Here is a 14,108-nt window from a genome sequence, read left to right as displayed (position 1 = left end):
TGAATATGTAAAACAAAACAAAAAAGTTCTACCATCGAACAACAAAAAATATAAATTAAAAAACAGGTGAAGCGCCAGCAAGGCCGGCAGGTGTGCAGTCGGTGGGGGAGGAGGAGGAGATGGACCCCCACACACACCCCCCCACACACACACACACACCCCCCCACACACACACACCCACACACACCCTCGGGCCGTGAGGGTCTTCGGCAGCCTGGGCAGGTGGACGTGGATGATGTCAGTGCCACCATCCTGTGTGGGAAAATGGCCAAGAGATTCAACTGCAGCTGGTGAGACAAGTTTTGGGTGCGGACTTCGGAACACCAAGTCCTGTGGGGGCAGAACCCGCCCCGGCAAGCACTGATAAGATTGTTTACAGGAAGCAGCTGATCCCTATGGGCTTTTCCCTACATACCTGAAAAGTATTAATCATCTTTCTCTGCACTTGAACCCATTCTAGACTAATCTGACCCATTCTAGACTAATCTGCTAATCTGCTGGATGAGCCAAGAGACCAATAAATACGATGAGGCTGCAGAGATCTGGGCTCTCAGTCCTGGAGGCTGGCAGCGCCCTGGACCCATCTTTTCTGTATATTGTCTCTTGTGTGTGTTTTTTCTTGAGTCCTGCAGCGCCCTCCTTTCGTGCACCCCCATGGCCGAGCTGGTTGGTCTCGGCCATCCTGGCCCAGAAGAAAGCGCTGGGCCGCTCGGAGAAGACAAGCGACTCGGACCGCCTGACCTGCTGCTACCCGACACCCGCCTGCAGCCCCGGAGCGAGCGCGCCCTCCGCCACACGAGGGCGCTGGTGGGGAGGGAGCGGAGTGGACAGCACCGTCCGCGGGGTCCGGACGCGGAGCCGGACGCTGGCCCGGTAGCACCCGGAGGCCTCGTTCCTGGAGGACGACGATGAAGACCCCCCTTTCCACCCAGCACCGCGACCACCACCGCCACTTCGGAACGGAGCACGGGCTCCTGTGACACCTTCCCACTTAAAAAGAAAAAACTAAGGACAGAAGTAGTCTATGCCAAAATGTCCCTAAGTGACAGTGTCTCCATGTAAGCGACATAGATAAGGAGCGCCCACCCTGCTTCACACACAGCAGGGGGGCGTGTGGCTAACCGCCACCTGGGCATGACAAGACCCCAGCAAATAGGGTCCCTGCTGCTGGCAGACAGGTTAGCCACCTACCCCGAAATCCCAGCCTGAGGCTTCACGTTCTAGAACCGGTGACAAGGCCTGTTGTCTTAACCTGGGCCCTTCCCAGCAGTGTTTTCTCAACCGCCGGCGTGGACGGGTCCACCGGACATTGTGTGCTGGTCGGTGAAGGAGTTCACCACCACCCTGATGTTCTATGAAGATTTTAGACCTAATGATCTTAGTGGACTTTGCTTGTGCTCGCTGGTTGATTTCTGCCTTAGCGGTCTCCAGATAATTCTCCTATTTTCACAGGTCCCCAAGTGTAAAAAAGGGGTTGAAGCCCACTTGTAAGACCGGTGGCCGAGGCTGGGCAGGTTCGCCTTGGACTCGGGCAGACGGTAGAGGAATGGCGGAGCGGGACCGCGTTGGGTTCCTCCGGTTTATTAGATTCTGGCAAAAGCGGGCGAGCAAACAGGCAGACTGCCCCCTGCGGGTGGCTGGAGGGCAAGCGGTCCACCCTGAGAGAAAGTACCCATACCCTTACGTAGGACGCACACACACACACACACACACACACACACACACACACGCGCGCGCGCGTGTCCCTGCCACGTGCTTCTGCACTAATCATGCAAAGTGCACGAGAGACAGCCTAGCACAGCTGTCTTCCCTGCACCCCGGCTGTAGAGTGCAGAGACTGAGTCGAGGATTTAAGAGGCTGGCCACTGTTTGTGAAGCACAAGCCCGGGCCTGGGGGAGGTGAGAGAAAAGGGAATTCAATCGCGGGACAACGTGACCCCGTGCGCGGCAGAGCGGGGTGCTGTGTTGGCCTCTGCCGCACAAGCCTGGAGAGGACCTTGTTTGCTCAGCACGCCTGTTCCTTCCGCTGCGCGAAGGAGGAGCAGCTCCTGGTGGTCCCCAGGAGAGAAAGCCGGAGGCATTTACCTGCCTCGCTCCCTTCACCAGCATTCTGGGTTTTGAATGAGTTTTATTTGTAAAAGACGCTGTAAGAACCTGAAAGATTAATGAGCCTTAGCTTTCATTTTCTTTTTTTTTTTAAAGCTTAGTTTTTTTATTTATTTATTCATTTTTAGAGAGGAGAGGGAGAGACAGAGAGAGAGAGAGGAGAGACATAGAGAAGGGGGGAGGAGCTGGAAGCATCAACTCCCATATGTGCCCTGACCAGGCAAGCCCAGGGTTTTGAACCAGCAACCTCAGCATTTCTAGGTCGACGCTTTATCCACTGCACCACCACAGGTCAGGCCATTTTCTTATTTTTTAAATTTTATTATTATTATTTTGTATTTTCCTGAAGTGAGAAGCAGGAGACAGAGAGACAGACTCCTGCATGCACCCAACTGGGATCCACCCGGCATGCCCACCAGGGGGCGATGCTCTGCCCAGCTGGGGTGTTGCTCTGTTGCAACCAGAGCCATTCTAGTGCCTGAAGCGGAGGCCAAGGAGCCATCCCCAGTGCCCGGGCCAACTTTGCTCCAATGGAGCCTTGGCTGCGGGAGGGGAAAAGAGAGACAGAGAGGAAGGAGAGGGGGAGGGGTGGAGAAGCAGATGGGCGCTTCTCCTGTGTGCCCTGGCCAGGAATCAACCCGAGACTTCTACACACCTGGCCAATGCTCTACCACTGAGCCAACTGGCCAGGGCCCATTTTCTTTATCTCTTTAGTTACATGAGTTCTGCTCACTCAATTACTGTGTATGTTTCTGGAAAAACACAGACTCAAACTGCTTAAGGTCTTGCATACAACTAAAGTGAAAGCTATCAATACATAATATACCTCCTTAAAGCATTTTAACTGCAGAAAATGCATGCCAAAGTCGAAATAAATAATATTGCATCGGAAACTATAATATATATATATTTTTTTAATTCATTTTAGAGAGGAGAGAGAAAGGGGGAGAAAGAGACAGAGAGGGAGAGAGAGAGGAGAGAGAGAGAGAAAGAGAAGGTGGGGAGGAGCTGGAAGCATCAACTCCCATATGTGGACGCATTTCCAGGTCAACGCTTTATCCACTGTGCCACCACAGGTCAGGCTGTTTTGTTTTTTTTTTTACAGAGCCAGAGAGAGAGTCAGAGAGCAGGATAGACAGGGACAGACAGGAACAGAGAGAGATGAGAAGCATCAATCATCAGTTTTTCGTTGTGACACTTTAGTTGTTCATTGATTGCTTTCTCATATGTGCCTTGACCGCGGGCCTTCAGCAGACCGAGTAACCCCTTGCTCAAGCCAGTGACCTTGGGTCCAAGCTGGTGAGCTTTGCTCAAACCAGATGAGCCCACGCTCAAGCTGGCGACCTCGGGGTCTCGAACCTGAGTCCTCTGCATCCCAGTCTAATGCTCTATCCACTGCACCACAGCCTGGTCAGGCAGGCTTGTTTTGTTTTTAAATCATCAATTTGTGGTCATTTATTTATTCCAGCTTGAGCACGGGCTCATCCGGCTCGAGTGCGGGCTCACCACCTTGAGCGCTGGTGACATCCCGTGTCTACTGCAGACAATTGAAACACAGTACCTACGTTTGCCACGCTGATTTCTCCAGACCCAGCCACACTCACCTCCCTCAGTCTCGGAAGTCCCCTTGGCCTCTACACCGCCCTGTCCCCGGAACCACCCTTGGGCTCCGTCCAGTCCCAGCAGTGGGTGCGCAGTCCTCCAGCCCTCGCTCCCCTTGCCGCTGTGTGACCCTGAGAAGAAAAGGATGGGGTTCACATCCATTCGTTAACTCTCACCGTTTGCTCAGGCAGGTTGGATTAAAAACCTGTTTGTGGCCCTGGCTGGTTGGCTCAGTGGTAGAGCATTGGCCTGACGTGCAGAAGTCCCGGGTTCGATTCCCGGCCAGGGCACACAGGAGAAGCGCCCATTTGCTTCTCCACCCCTCCCCTTCTCCTTCCTCTCTGTCTCTCTCTTCCCCTCCCGCAGCCGAGGCTCCATTGGAGCAAAGATGGCCCGGGCGCTGGGGATGGCTCCTTGGCCACTGCCCCAGGCGCTAGAGTGGCTCTGGTCGCAACAGAGCGACACCCCGGAGGGGCAGAGCATCGCCCCCTGGTGGGCGTGCCGGTGGATCCCGGTCGGGCGCATGCGGGAGTCTGTCTGTCTCTCCCCGTTTGCAGCTTCAGAAAAATACAAACAAACAAACAAACCTGTTTGTGTTTCGTTTCCCTGGCCACTGCACACACCGTCATGACGTTTTTTTCATAGATTAGTCCTACTTAAAGATTTAAGGGCCTGCTGTCCAGAGAGGATGAATTCCTGAGCTCCTCACGCCCTGCGGACCCAGGCTGCCTCCCACCTGGGGAATGCGCTCCGGCCACTCCAGCCTCCTCACCCTCCCGACTCATGCCACAATCTCTCTGCTTCTGCAGCTCTCTGTTCATTCTGACGCCCTTACCGATTCTCCAGGCTGAGCAATGGCCTCTGCCTTGAAACGTAATGGACCTTTCTGTCTTCGTTTCCCTCAACTTTTCTACTAGGGTTTTCTCCAGGCTAAAGTCCTCCTCCTTGAGGTGCTTACTTTGCCCTGAATACTATTACACGCGAGGTGGGCTTCCCGACAAGAAGAGAGGCTCAGTGGAGTTATTTTGCCTGTAGGATTCAGTTCCTCCTCTGCTGGAACAGGCCCTTCTGTGACAGCGAGATCGTGGCTAATGGAGTATCGGAACTGGGGGAGATGCAGGGGAGATGCAGTGTTTGAGACTGTGATTGATGATCGTATTTGAAATCACAATTGCACGAACCCCGGGGTTTGTCTTGAACTTTCCTCTCCAGTATCCAGCTGTGTGTGCTCCGCGCACAGGAAAGCGTAGCTCTGTCCGTGGTGCTGAAAGGCTTAGGCAGGTTCCACTAACGCAGGGGTCGGGAACCTTTTCGGCTGGGAGAGCCATGAACGCCACATATTTTAAAATGTAATTCCGTGAGAGCCATACAACGACCCGTATGGATAAGCATTATCCAATAAAAATTTGGTGTTGTCCCGGAGGACAGCTGTGATTGGCTCCAGCCACCCACAACCATGAACATGAGCGGTAGGAAATGAATGGATTGTAATACATGAGAGTGTTTTATATTTTTTTTATTTATTCATTTTTAGAGGAGAGAGAGAGAGAGAGAGAGAGAGAGAGAGAAGGGGGGAGGAGCAGGAAGCATCAACTCCCATATGTGCCTTGACTGGGCAGGCCCAGGGTTTTGAACCGGCAACCTCAGCATTCCAGGCCGACGCTTTATCCACTGCGCCACCACAGGTCAGGCGAAAATGTTTTATATTTTTACGTCATTATTTTTTTTATTAAAGATTTGGCTGCAAGCCAAATACAGCCATCAAAAGAGCCACATCTGGCTCGCAAGCCACAGGTCCCCGACCCCTGCACTCACACAAGGAATGGCATTCCAATTGTGGAAAACTGTTCACCGATACAGACTCTACAGCTGAATTTTTACACTTATTATTTATAAGCTTAGTGCATCAGAGTTGCTGAACACACACCAGCAATAATTCAGAAATATAACATATAGAAGGACCCACAAAATATTCTCTTTGCATGCCCTATATTGAAATGTACAAAATAGAATGAAAGTAGACCACCGAATAAATGAGAAGTTCATTTTCAAGTTTTTATCAGAATATAAAAAGATAGACCCGTGGTGGCCCAGTAGATAGAGCATTGACCTGAAATTCCAAGGTCGCTAGTTCGAATCCCCGGCTGGCCCCGTCAAAGCACACATTAGAAGAAACTACCATGAGTTGATGCTTCTTATTCCTTCCCCTCCCCTTTTCTCTCTCTCTCTAAAATCAATAAATAAAATCTCAAAAGTAAAAAAGCCCTGGCCAAATATCTTGGTTGGTTGGAGGGTCAGTCATCCCAAAGCACAGAGGTTGTTGGTTCGATACCCAGTCGGGGCACATACAGAAATAGCTCAAGGTTCCTGTCTCTCCCTCTCTCCTTTCTTCTCTCACTAAAATCAATCAATAAAAATAAATTTAGGCCTGACCTGTGGTGGCGCAGTGGATAAAGTGTCAACCTGGAAATGCTGAGGTCGCCGGTTCAAAACCCTGAGCTTGCCTGGTCAAGGCACATATGGGAGTTGATGCTTCCAGCTCCTCCCCCCTTCTCTCTCTCTGTCTCTCTCTCTCCCTCTCTCTCTCCTCTCTAAAAATGAATAAATAAAATTTAAAAAAAATAAATAAATTTAAAGACAGGAAAAAATAAATTTAGTATTATTGTGGAGAAAAGAGAGAATCTAGATTTTAATTAACTCTATCTTCTCCCACTTTATATATTATCTATCCTTTTAAACCTCAGAAGACATTTTTTCCATAATCTTTATTTAATTTCACCCACACATTTATACTTCAACAACATTTTTATTTATTTATTTATTTATTTTTTTTTTTTTTGTGGCAGAGGCAGAGAGAGTCAGAGAGAGGGACAGATAGGGACAGACAGGAAGGGAGAGAGATGAGAAACATCAATTCTTCGTTGCTATTCCTTAGTTGTTTATTGATTGATTTCTCATATATGCCTTGACCCGGGGGCTACAGAAGACTGAGTGACCCCTTGCTTGAGCCAGTGACCTTGGGCTCAAACCAGATGAGCCTGTGCTCAAGCTGGCGCCCTTGGGGTCTTGAACCTGGGTCCTCCACATCCCAGTCCAACGCTCTATCCACTGCGCCACCACCTGGTCAGGCTACTTCAACAAAAATTTAATTATAGTTGGTACATAACATTTTATTGGTTATATTAATTTCAGGTGTACAACATAGTGATTCAACACTTTTATACCTTACAATGTGACCACTCCAGTGCTTCTAGTAATCCTGTCACCATGCAAACTTACCCCAAGAATATTGACTACACTTCCCTTCCTTTTTCAAACATCCCACCACCCCTCCATTCTGTTAGCCATCCCTGTGATCTGTTTCTATGACTCTGTCTGTGTTTTGTTTTATTTTTTTAGATTCCACATATAAGTGAAACCATATGGTGTTTGTCTTTCTCTGCCTGACTTATTTCACTTAGCACAATACTCTCTAGGATCCATCCACGTCGTCACAAATGGCAAGATTTCATTCTCTTTTATTGCTGTGTGATACTCACTCCAGTGTGTGTGTCTGTGTGTCTGTGTGTTTGCTGTGCATCTCACATCTTTGTTCGTTCATCTATCAGTGGGCCCCTAGGTTGCTTTCATATTTTGGCCACTGTAAATAACACTGCAATGAACATAAGGGTACACATATCTTCACAAATTAGTGTTTTTGTTTTCTTTAGATAAATACCCAGAAGACCTGGCCAGATAACTCAGTTGATTGGAGTGTTGTCCCGGAGCACAGAGGTTGCCAGTTGGATTACTCAGTAAGGGTACGTAACAGGAACAGCTTGTTGTCCTTCTCTCTCTCTCTCTCTCTCTCTCTCTCTCTCTCTCTCTCTCCCTGCCTCTCTTAAAGAAAATTAAATTCAAAGCCTGACCAGGTGGCGGTGCAGTGGATAGAGCGTCACCCTGGGATGCTGAGGACTCAGGTTTGAGACCGAGGTCATCAGCTTGAGTGCAGGGCTCACCAGCTTGAGCACAGGGTTGCTGACTTGAGCGTGGGATCATAGACATGACCCCATGGTCACTGGCTTGAGCGCAAAGATTGCTGGCTTGAAGCCGAAGGCTGCTGGCTTGAGCAAGGGGTCACTGGCTCAGCTGGAGCCTCTTGGTCAAGGCACGTATGAGAAGCAATCAATGAACAATGAAAGCGCCACAACTATTTATTTATTTATTTATTTTTTTATACAGGGACAGAGACAGTGTCAGAGAGAGGGATAGATAGGGACAGACGGACAGGAACGGAGAGAGATGAGAAGCATCAATCATCAGTTTTTTGTTTTGACACCTTAGTTGGGCCTTCAGCAGACTGAGTAACCCCTTGCTCAAGCCAGTGACCTCGGGGTCTTGAACCTGGGTCCTCTGCCTCCCAGTCCGAGGCTCTATCCACTGCGCCACTGCCTGGTCAGGCCGCCACAACTGTTTCTAAGTACAACTGCTTTTCTCCTGTCCATCTTCCACTACCTTAGTCCTCGTTTCTATTCTTCCCCTGGGATGGCTGCAAAAGCCTCTGATCTCCCCCTTCCCAAAGCAGTCTCCACACTGCCACCAGAAAACCTCAGACACAAGTCTCTGCTCAGTCAGTCGTCAAACTTTTTATAAAAACCGCCCACTTTTGCAGGGCTGGTCAACCTGGTCCCTACCGCCCACTAGTGGGCGGTCCAGCTTTCATGGTGGGCCAATCACAGCGCTGTTTGGTTGCGCCGTAGGGACCAGGTTGACCAGCACTGCAAAAGTGGGCGGTTTTTATAAAAAGTTTGACGACCCCTGCGTGCGAAGCCTCCATCTTCAGCATGGCTGACAAGGTGAGCCCAAGGCTTCCCCTCCAGCTCCATCCTTCCCCCCTTCTCCCTCGTGCCCTCTGCCACAGCCATGCCCAAGTTTGCCTGCCAACGCCGTCGGGTGCCTGCTCCTGGACCTTCTCTGCCTTCCCTGGAACGCTCTTCCCCTCTCAACGCCTGGCTAACCCCTGCTCTCTCTGGCTTCAGGCCTCGGCTTGGACCGAGGCTTGGTTCCCCTAGCTTTCCTGACTCACCAAGATGACCTCAGCTGCCCCTGTGGGGCGTTCCCATAGCAACTCTCTAGTGCAGACCACTGACTTTTTTTTTTTTTTTCAGTCATATGTAACTTGTTATACAAATGGCTTCCGGCCCTGTCTGTCCACTCCTTCCCGATCAGCACCCCAAAGCCCCTCCTTTCTGGAACCCGTGCGGCCACAGGGACCCTGCACCTCCCTTCCCAGGGCACTCACTCCACCCTTGTAACCACTTACCTGTGTTCCTGCAGAGGACTGCTTCTGTACTGCTTACCCGTAGCAGCAGCTGGCGGACAGTAACTGCTCGACAGATGTTCAGTGGGTGGATGACTCTGGGATGAGTACGTCCTGGCTCCCGTGCTTAGTCCCTCAGTTCAGTGGGCACCTGGAAAGGACTTCTTTTCTAATTTGCATAGTACGATAGAGTTACTGCATTATTATGTTATTGTTACTATTAGTGTCTGGTTATTCCACTCTTTGAGGTCTAGGTCTTATTTGTTGTTGGTTTTATTTTTTGTTTTTGTTTTGGGTTTTTTTGTATTTTTCTGAAGCTGGAAACAGGGAGGCAGTCAGACAGACTCCCGCATGTGCCCGACTGGGATCCACCCGGCACGCCCATCAGGGGGCGATGCTCTGCCCATCTGTTGCAACCAGAGCCATTCTAGCGCCTGAGGTAGAGGCCACAGATCCATCCTCAGCTCCCAGGCCAACTTTGCTCCAATGGAGCCTTGACTGTGGGAGGGGAAGAGAGAGACAGAGAGGAAGGAGAGGGGAGGGGTGGAGAAGCAGATGGGCGCTTCTCCTGTGTGCCCTGGCCGGGAATCGAACCTGGGACTTCTGCACGCCAGGCCGACACTCTACCACTGAGCCAACCGGCCAGAGCCCTGTTGGGTTGTTTTTTTTTTTGTCCCAGAACTCAGCATGTCTGGCACATACTGTTTTCAACCAATTTTTGTTGGTTGTATCAATGATTATAGGAAATGAGAAGCCTGACCAAGAGGTGGTGCAGTGGATAGAGCATCAGCCTAGGATGCTGAGGACTCAGGTTCAAAACCCCGGGGTTGTGGGCTTGAGTGTGGGATCATAGACATGACCCCATGGTTGCTGGCTTGAGCCCAAGGTCACTGGCTTGAGCAAGGGGTCACTCTCTCTGCTGTGTCCCCCCTGGTCAAGGCACATATGAAAAAACAATCCATGAACAACTAAGGTGCCGCAACTGAGTTGATGCTTCTCGTCTCTCTCCCTTCCTGTCTGTTGGTCCCTGTCTGCCCCATAATTGAGCTGCCCTGGACCACACACAGCTACTTCATCTCAGAAGCAGGACTAGAACTTGGTCCAGAAAGAGAAACTCGGAAGAAACTTGCTCAGCGTAGATGGAACTCCAGCATGAACGCGGTGCCCTGCGCTCTCTCCAGTAAGAAGCTGTCCAGAAGCTGTGGGCACGACCAGAGCCCCACACCGCCCGGCCAAGCATCTCCACAGTGGACGGCACCCAGGCAAGAGGCTGCGAGGACGGGGTCCTGGGCGTTTCAGGGTGCAGGGGAGCCAGGCCCCTGGTTTCCTGTCCCTTTTAGTGAACTTTCGCCTCAGCCTCTGGCCCTGGTTCGGGGTATCATTTATCCTTCTCCTCCCAGATTTGCTGTTGCTCAGCCAGTTCTCTTCATCACATTCCTCCCCCGGGGCAGTGGGTCACTGGCCGGGCCTGGGATGCATTCTTGTCCGGCCCCTTGCGGGTGTGGGAGCTGCCTGAGTCCAGGTTCTCAGCAGCCAATGCCGCCTCCTCAGCTTCCCTCCCGTTCCGGGACTCCTCCCTTCACCCCCACCCCAGACTCCTCCCTTCATCCCCACCCCGGACTCCTCCCGGGACTCCTCCCTTCACCCCCACCCCTGACTCCTCCCAGGACTCCTCCCTTCATCCCCACCCCAGACTCCTCCCTTCACCCCCACCCCTGACTCCTCCCAGGACTCCTCCCTTCATCCCCACCCCGGACTCCTCCCGGGACTCCTCCCAGGACTCCTCCCTTCATTCCCACCCGGGACTCCTCCCGGGACTCCTCCCTTCATCCCCGCCCCGTGCTCCTCCCGGGACTCCTCCCTTCATTCCCACCCGGGACTCCTCCCGGGACTCCTCCCTTCATCCCCGCCCCGTGCTCCTCCCGGGACTCCTCCCTTCACCCCCACCCCGGACTCCACCCTTCATTCCCACCCTGGACTCCTCCCGGGACCCCGACCTTCATCCCCACCCCGGGCTCCTCCCGGGACTCCTCCCATCACCCCCACCCCGGACTCCACCCATCACCCCCACCCCGGACTCCTCTCCACTGCCCGTGGACACTCGTGAGACCACAGGTGAGGGGAAACTCATTTTTCCTCCGCGTCTTGAGATGACTTCCAGCTGCAGCGACGCCCCCTGGACTCCCCTGAACATCGTGAACCCTTAGATCAAACTGAGCCCAGACCCCCTTTCTTCCCAGAGGAGACGCAGCCCTGAGGCTGAAGAGCCCCCAGAGGAGACGGGGAGGCTTTTCCCTCGACCTGGGCTCTTTCCTTCCCGTTCTGGGCTACCTCCGAGCTCGCTCACACGCTGGTGGCGCTTAAGCTTAGCGCTGGAGGGACCGGTCCGGACTTCCGCCCTCAGGGCAGCCCACGCAGGGCGGAGCCGGAGGGGACGTATGGCCCCCGTGCCTCAGCTGCGTCTGCTCCCGGGTGACGGGGTCTTTGCGGGCGTTACTGCCCAGTGCCCAGGGCCTGAGTGGGGTGCCTGAGAAGGAATCCTGACGGCCCCTTATTCTCACCCCTTCACAAGTCACAGAACAGCCTCCCTTTTCTCCAGAAATTCAATCCAGGAGTCCAGCTGCTCAAGGCAGACATACAGCACATCCTCGTGTGCCCGGACTCACGAGACAGCAGCTGGCGGCGGAGGTGCCCAGGATGCTAAGGCAGCTCAGAGCCCGCACGGGGCACTGTGGCTCCATCCCCAACCCAGGAACGTGGGGTCAGGAGGCTGGTTCTGTGCCCTCCCCATGAATCTCAGACACCCTTACTGCACACAGACTTCTAAATAATGGAACTTAACACTGTGTGTTTAAAAGGCTGGTCTGGGCCTGACCTATGGTGGTGCAGTGGATAAAGCGTCGACCTGGAAATGCTGAGGTCGCCGGTTCGAAACCCTGGGCTTGCCTGGTCAAGGCACATATGGGAGTTGATGCTTCCAGCTCCTCCCCCCTGTCTCTCTCCTCTCTCTCCCTCTCCCTCTCTCTCTCTCCTCTCTAAAATGAATAAATAAGATAAAAATTAAAAGGCTGTTCTGGCCTGACCAGGTGGTGGCACAGTGGATAGAGCATCGGACTGGGATGTGGAGGACCCAGGTTTGAGACCCCGAGGTCACCAGCTTGAGCGCGGGCTCATCTGGTTTGAGCGAAAGTCCACCAGTTTAGACCCAAGGTTGCTGGCTCGAGCAAGGGGGTCACTCGGTCTACTGTAGTCCCACAGTCAAGGCACATATGAGAAAGCAATCAATGAACAACTAAGGTCTCGCAATGAGAAACTGACAATTGATGCTTCTCATATCCATTCCTGTCTATTCATTCCTTGCTGTCAAAAAAAAAAAAAAAAGGCTGGTCTGCTCCCATCATAAATGTGCACACTATTTGTGGCCAGTAACTGACTCTTCTTGGACACATCTAATCAACATTCCCACAGCTGTAGTGTTAGCTAAATGTTTTCATCAATGGGAGGTTCTAGAATTATACTGCGAGTCCCAAGAATTTGGAGATTAAAGGCCCTTCTTCATCCAAACACCTGGGTGCCTGACCCTGGGGCCCTGGCCACGGCCCCCGCCGAGCGGTAGACCCCGAGGAGGCCGGCTCAGTGCTCACCCAGGTGCAAGTGCAGCCAGCACTCCACACGTATGTGCTGAATGTGAACACATCCTGTGAAAATGTCCACTGGGAGACATCAGGTGGGACTCCTCCTGCTGCTTCTCCCAGAAGCTCCCCCGGTGACCCAGGTCTGGCCGCAGGCTGCTCTGACCCGAGAGGAAATGACCCTGACTGCAGAGGGGGCTGGATGTAGAGCAGGCCGCGGAAGCCGCGTGTGCCCGGACGGGGCTGGATGTAGAGCAGGCCGCGGAAGCCGCGTGCGCCCGGACGGGGCTGGATGTAGAGCAGGCCGCGGAAGCTGTGTGCGCCCCGACGGGGCTGGATGTAGAGCAGGCCGCGGAAGCCGCGTGTGCCCGGACGGGGCTGGATGTAGAGCAGGCCGCGGAAGCTGTGTGCACCCAGACGGGGCTGGATGTAGAGCAGGCCGCGGAAGCCGCGTGTGCCCGGACGGGGCTGGATGTAGAGCAGGCCGCGGAAGCCGCGTGTGCCCGGACGGGGCTGGATGTAGAGCAGGCCGCGGAAGCCGCGTGTGCCCGGACGGGGCTGGATGTAGAGCAGGCCGCGGAAGCTGTGTGCACCCAGACGGGGCTGGATGTAGAGCAGGCCGCGGAAGCTGTGTGCGCCCAGACGGGGCTGGATGTAGAGCAGGCCGCGGAAGCTGTGTGTGCCCAGACGGGGCTGGATGTAGAGCAGGCTGCAGAAGCCAGACGGGGCTGGATGTAGAGCAGGCTGCAGAAGCCAGACGGGGCTGGATGTAGAGCAGGCCGCGGAAGCTGCGTGCGCCCAGACGGGGCTGGATGTAGAGCAGGCTGCAGAAGCCAGACGGGGCTGGATGTAGAGCAGGCCGCGGAAGCTGCGTGCGCCCAGACGGGGCTGGATGTAGAGCAGGCCGCGGAAGCTGTGTGCACCCAGACGGGGCTGGATGTAGAGCAGGCCGCGGAAGCCGCGTGTGCCCAGACGGGGCTGGATGTAGAGCAGGCCGCGGAAGCTGTGTGCCCAGACGGGGCTGGATGTAGAGCAGGCCGCGGAAGCCGCGTGTGCCCAGACGGGGCTGGATGTAGAGCAGGCCGCGGAAGCTGCGTGCACCCAGACGGGGCTGGATGTAGAGCAGGCCGCGGAAGCCGCGTGTGCCCAGACGGGGCTGGATGTAGAGCAGGCCGCGGAAGCTGTGTGTGCCCCGACAGGGCTGGATGTAGAGCAGGCCGCGGAAGCTGTGTGTGCCCGGACGGGGCTGGATGTAGAGCAGGCCGCGGAAGCCGCGTGCGCCCGCACTCCCCAGGCTGGTGCCAGCATTCCTAAGGGGCACGTGCCAGTGGGCAGAGGAAGCAGGGGTCAGGGCTGTCAGGCCCACTGAGCCGGCTCCTGAGGACTCCTTACAGAGAGCGGGGAGCCCCACGCCCCCCACCGCAGCCGGCCTCACAGCCGCTCTCACCGCAGTCCACCGGGGGAAGGAC

The sequence above is a fragment of the Saccopteryx leptura genome, chromosome 1 (genome assembly GCF_036850995.1).
Source record: "Saccopteryx leptura isolate mSacLep1 chromosome 1, mSacLep1_pri_phased_curated, whole genome shotgun sequence".
NCBI lineage: Eukaryota > Metazoa > Chordata > Mammalia > Chiroptera > Emballonuridae > Saccopteryx > Saccopteryx leptura.
The sequence above is the reverse complement of the archived record's forward strand: the minus strand, read 5'-3'. Positions refer to the sequence as shown.